This window comes from Papio anubis, chromosome 5 (assembly GCF_008728515.1).
Source record: "Papio anubis isolate 15944 chromosome 5, Panubis1.0, whole genome shotgun sequence".
Taxonomy (NCBI): domain Eukaryota; kingdom Metazoa; phylum Chordata; class Mammalia; order Primates; family Cercopithecidae; genus Papio; species Papio anubis.
The window spans coordinates 6291953-6298161 of NC_044980.1; positions in this window are offsets into that span (position 1 = coordinate 6291953).

Genomic DNA, 6209 nt, shown 5'->3' on the forward strand with positions numbered 1-6209 from the left:
TTAAAAGTGTTTATTTCAAACAATTGAGAGAAGGAATTGGAATCCTTCCCCAGAGTCAACCTAACATTGACTATAGCTCAAGATGGCAGAGAAGATGTAAAATTAAAAATTCTGATAATAAAATTAATTTTTAGTAGAAATGAGGTCTGCATAGGCTGGTATCGAACTCCCGGCCTCTCAGTGTGCTAGAATTACAGGCATGAGCCGCCATGCCAGGCAGGATGCTCTTTCTGTCCCATCAACATCTGTTTCACTTAAGGCCACTATGTAACAGGCTGGGCTCCAGGAAACCCCTCCTAATTTCTCAAATAAACAAGTCTCTCTCTTTACTTCTCATACCACTTGCTTCCTGGGTTATGGCACTTAGAACAGCATGTACTTGCGTCTTGATTGTGTGTTTCTCATGTATTCATTCAACCCATTCTTTTGGAGCCCCTACTCCTTGTGAGGCACTGTCCGTGCCCTGGACAGGGAACAAACAGATACTCCATTGCAGAAGATAGAGAAGAAATGATGTAAATAAGTTAAATATGTACTATACTAGATAGTGCTAAGTGCTAAGGGTAAAATGGAAGGTATGGAAGGGGTAGAAGCATTCAGGAGGAATTGGAATTTGAAATAAGATGATCCAGGAAGCCCTCATGACAAGGTAGCTTTTGAGTAAAGATCTGAGGAACATGGAGGGAGTGGCCACCTAGATATCTAGGCAGAAGGGAAAGCAGCTGGCACCAAGGAGTGAGAGTGAGGACGCTGTCATGGGTGGAGAGGGTGAGCAGGAGAAGCAGAGCAGATGACAACTTCAGGAAGACAATGAGCCTAGGGAGGGGCCACAGTGGGGCTCTCTGACTTTCATGCCCAGTGATGCTGGGAGACACAGGAGAACTGTGAGCAGACCAGTGGCCAACACTGACTTCCATTAAAAAAAAAGGTCACTGTGGATCCTGGGCTGCTGATAGGCAGACAGGCCTAGGAGCAGGGACACCAGTTAGGAAGCGATTGCAATGGCCAATGTTGAGAGCAGTGTAGGGGGTGAAGGGCTGTCAGTTTGGGGTACATTTTGAAGGTAGAGTGAATGGAGCTTTTGAACAGACCTAATACTTGAAGGGAGAAATGACAGATGTGATTCAAGTTTTGAGTTTCCATTAACTGTGATGGGGGAGAATGTGGGAGGAGTTTGTCAGCAGGAGTACGTGAGGAGTTTGCGTTAGATGTCTATCGCATGTCCAAATGGAAGGGCCAAGTAGACAGTTGGGCATACAGGTTTTGCGTAAAGGACGGTTCTAGGCTGGAAGCTTTGTTGTGAATAGTCAGCATGTGGACAGATCTGAAGTCATGCAAATAGATAAGGTGACCTAGACAGTGAGCATATGCAGAAAAAAATAGAAGAAAGCCAAGACCGGAGCCCCATACACTCAACCATTTGGAGATTTGGTGGTTGAGGTAGGAGCATTAAGAAGAGACTGAGAAGCAGGGTTCAGAGAAGTAAGAGGAAAAAGGAATGGCATCCTAGAAAATGAGTGAAAAGTGTTTCAAGAAGAAAACATGTGGCTAAATGTGTCAAATGTGGCCTCACATGGAGAACCTGCTATTGGATGTAGAAACATGGAGTTTGTTGGCCAACAGACAAGACCCAGGTTGGTGAGAAGTGCGATAGAGCAGGGAAGCCTGACTGTAGTGAGTTTGAGAAAGGATAGAGGAGATGCAGAGACAACTGGAAATAACCAGCATGGGTGGTTCTCTAAGGAGTTTTGGCCTAAGGAGAAGGAAATACATAGGATACTAACTGGAGAGAAAAGACAAAAGGGAAGTTTTTAAAAATCAACCTTTAGAGACAGGGGGTACATGTGCAGATTTGTTACATGGCAATATTGCATGATCCAGAGGTTTGCAGTATGGATCCCATCACCCTTGCAGTGAGCAGAGTACCCAAGAGGTGAGTTTTTTAACCCAGCCCCCCTCACCTTCTAGTAGCTCACAGTGTCAATTATTCCCATATTTACGTCCATGTCTGCTCAATGCCTAGTTAACATGGGAGAAAAACAGCCTATTTGTGTGCTGGTGGGAATGACTGAGGAGAGAGGTAAATCAATGAGCAGAAGGCAGAAGAGAAGAAGGCTGGAGAACTGTGTTTTGTGAATGAGTGGTGGTGGAGGCCAGTGCACAGGTTGGGAACTGGGCTAAGCCAGGAGCAGGGACAGTTCACCACCAGCAGCAAGGTGAAGGAAGTATATGGGCACAGATGCAAGAAGCTGGCCCGTGTGGTGAAGGGGAATGTGTAGGGGTTATTTTCTTGGTGAAACAGGAAAGCAGGTGATCATGAGGGAAGACTCTCACGGATATGGGGAGAAACTGCTAGAGTTTGGAGAAGATTGGGGTTGAGAAGAGTAAAACCATCAGATTGTGGGCAAGATAACTAGCGAAAGTCAGGAAATATAGGAGTGTAGGAGACACCAGCTGAAAAATGTCAGAAGATAACCAGGCTGGAGGGTGATCTGCTGTCTTGAGTTTAGTGATCATGAATTGAAATGAGAAGAACCTGCCTTTGTGTTTTCTTCCAGCCACATACTGCTGAGTGAGTACATGCAAATAGAGGAAGAACTGAATTTTACCTAGGTTGCATTTTAGCTTAGCACATAAAAAAAAAAAGCAAGAAAATGGAATTGAAGTTAAGAGCGAATGACTGACTATAGGATTAAGCTGAGTTTTAAAGTGATAAGGGGAAAAAAAAATCTACAACAATGGTGATAGACAATGAAATGGAATGGAATGAGACTCCTAGCAGGTAGAAGCATTGCTGTTGTTGGGGTACTGAAAGCAGTGAGCTGAAAGATTAGATAGTTGTCAGAAGAGATAATTTGACATTGAGATTGTGATGGTTTTGGTCCTACAGATGTCAGCGTTCTATTTAGCTTACTAGTGATTGAAAAATCACCTCTTCCCATCACTGGGAAATGTATTCTTCAGTTTAAAGAAGAAAAAAGGTACTTGTGTCTCATCAAATTTTCAAATTCATGAAAAATTATTTGCACCAAAAGAAAACAAGAATAAACATTCAGCAAGATTACTCTTAAACTGATGAATACATCACCAAAAGAAAATACATATATGGATGTTTATATTTTCTCAGCTCCATTTCTTCAATCGTACAGACTCTGCAGGTATTTCATCACTGCAGTTTCATCCATGGCTTAGAGACTTGCACAGAGACAGCAATGTGCCGATAGAGTCCAAGGAGCAGCTCCTCTGGGCTGAGTGCTGCTGGCCATGCCACACGCCACAGTTTTTTCTATATGCCAATTGGCTCCAGCCAACTGAGTGCAGATGCAAGTGGACACAATGAAATTTTGGTGTACATTATTTTAAGCTGAGAAACCTACCAGAGTCCTTGGTATAGTTAGTTGGAAGAATAAGACAGAAGAGAACATGGTGGTCTAAGACTCTTCTTTCTAATATACAAAAAAAAAAAACAAGGACCCTTTATCCTCTTTTGAGAGTTAAAGACACCAATTTAATATCGTTACACTTGGTGACCAATTTGAATAAGAGGCTTAAGAGATTAAATGCTGTCATTCCACAAGAAATACATTAAATCTCTGAAATCCAAATATCCAAAATGGACTTTTACAAACAACCTTACAAAGTTATTATAGGCAGAAGAGAATTTTTGTGGTTATTAAATACAAAAAGGATTATCTTCTTATAATATTTCCCAACGACATCTTTTAAAAGAAAGTCTCCTAAAATGGTTTTGCTGCTTAGATTTTTCTCTCATTCTGGATTTGCATCAACAGATCTGCCCTTGACTGTCCAGAATTTGTCTTGCCAAACAGGAAAGATTTATTTTTAAGGGACTGAGGAAGAACCTCTAGCATAGGCTAGAGCTAAACCACAGAGCATATGACCTAATAGACATAATATTTTAAATAACAACACCAAAAATAATAAAAGTTAGACAGGACTCTGGAGCTGATGATATTCTGCCTCTACACATGTCAGCTGTTTGACTGTAAAAAGTATTCATTGTTGAATCTGCCATGTTATTGAGCACAGAGTTGTTGCTGGTTAATTTCTGTTTCTCTGATTCTGTGGAGTAAACATGACTTTACCAGGACATCTCTGTTCAGCTTCAATTTTCATGGAATAAATAGAAAAGATTAAAAGCTAGAAAGATCTAAGAACAAGGAGAAACGATTATAGCTCATCTTCCAGGAAGATTAATTCTCAACATGATAAAAGGCTTGGTGAAACATATTAAGATAATATGCCTAGTTTCTCTCTGTATTTGCGGTAAGAGGAAATGGAGATGACAGCATAGTTTGTGGAAGATTATATAATTCAACAGATGGCAAGAAAGGAGGTAGAACTATTTAACAACAAGTTCTCCTTTTCCATCAAAGAGCATAAGAGACAGAAACACAAGTAAGAGGCAAAGACGTCCTAGTGAGAGAGAAAACGGGAAGAAGATACCTCACTTCTTTGTGAGTGCAGGTTTGAAGATGTCAGGTCAGAAACTCAACAATCTCTGAGAAATCACAGGGAATGTGAAGAATCTAAGAGTGCTAGAAATGAGTAAATAGGACCCCCGCCCCTTTTTGTAATGAAGAAAAAAAAACAAAACAAAAACAGGTCCCTGCCAACTAGAGATCAAAAACTTAAAACTCCCTACAACGGATTCCAGAAGGTTTTACTGAACACGTAGTAAATTCCATCAGTATGGAATTTAAAAAGAGCGCATGACAAATCATTCTCTTTAAAGAGTTACTGAACAGACATGTAAGAAGAATACCATAGACATCACTTACCTACTATATTTTTTAGTATAGTAGGTATATATTATATATATAATATATACGCCTACTATATTAAATAACTATGCTAACTATATATTTAATATAGTAGGTATATACTATATTTTTAAACACAGTCGGTATGTATATTTAAGTCTTTCATTGTGTAAACAAAAATTGAGAAATATACACAGGTTCAAAACGTATGTAAGATGAGCTGAATCTGATGAGAAAAGACTGTTGATCAACACGTGCAAATTAAAAGACATGCATTTGGGTTCTGTGCCTCTGCCACCATTCTCTTCCCATGCTACCTCCTCCAACCCACTCAGAAAAATTATCATAAAACTAGAATGGAGACTTCCCTTCGCCTCCTAAGACTCTACTGCTCTATGCGGTTGTCACTAGCTGTGTAAGGCAATTGAGTGCTTGAAATATGGCTGGTCCAAACTGAGATGTGCTGCAGGTAAAAAATACACCCCATATTCCACAGACTGAGTCTAAGAGAATATAAAATATAGTTAAAATTTTTGATTACATGTTGAAATGGTAATATTTTAAGGTATTAGGTTAAATAAAAATATATTTTTACAATTAATTTCACTTATTTCTTTTTAATTTCTTAATGTGATTGCTAGAATTTTAAAATGACATGTACAATTCATGCTATATTTCTAAAGGACAGCACTAATTAAAGAACCTCTGTAGACATCCAGGGAAGAGAGATCAGCCTCTAGCCATACTGCGGTCACCTCTTCACCACGTTAAAAATGTCAGATTATCTACAGATGTAAACTGTACTTTAACCTGAACACCTGCTTTTCTCAATGAATTTTTTGTTGTTCTTATGCAATTCTAGGTTAAAACAAACTTTGTTTAACAATGTTTCATTGTACTCATTAAAACCTTCAATACAATGTTGAAGCAGCTTGATGACAGTGAATATCCTTGTCTTTTCCACAGTTTAATGAAAAATTATTGAATATGTCAGACGTCTTTTAAAACATTGTATTGAGATATATAAAGTAACTACAATAATTTTAAGTGTGAAGCCCTTAGGATTAAAAAGATAGATTTTCAGAACTCGGTAAGATCTCCTTGGTTATCTTTCAGTGCTATGTTCCTAAAAATAACTATAAATTCTGACTTCTGTGAGCATGTATTCATTCTAGCTTTGTTTGTTTTTGTTTTAAATTTGTTTTGTTTTGAGTTTACAGAAATGAAATCACAGAATATGTGATTTCATATATCAGGCTTTTTTTCACTCAACTAATACATCCAAGAGCTTTTCAGATTGTTGCATTGACCAATAGTTTATTTTCATTGATGTGTACTATTCCACTGGGTATTATTTTTTATTCATTCACCTGTTGTATCTGGGTTTTTCCCACTTTTTGACTGCTATGGCTATAACTTCTATAA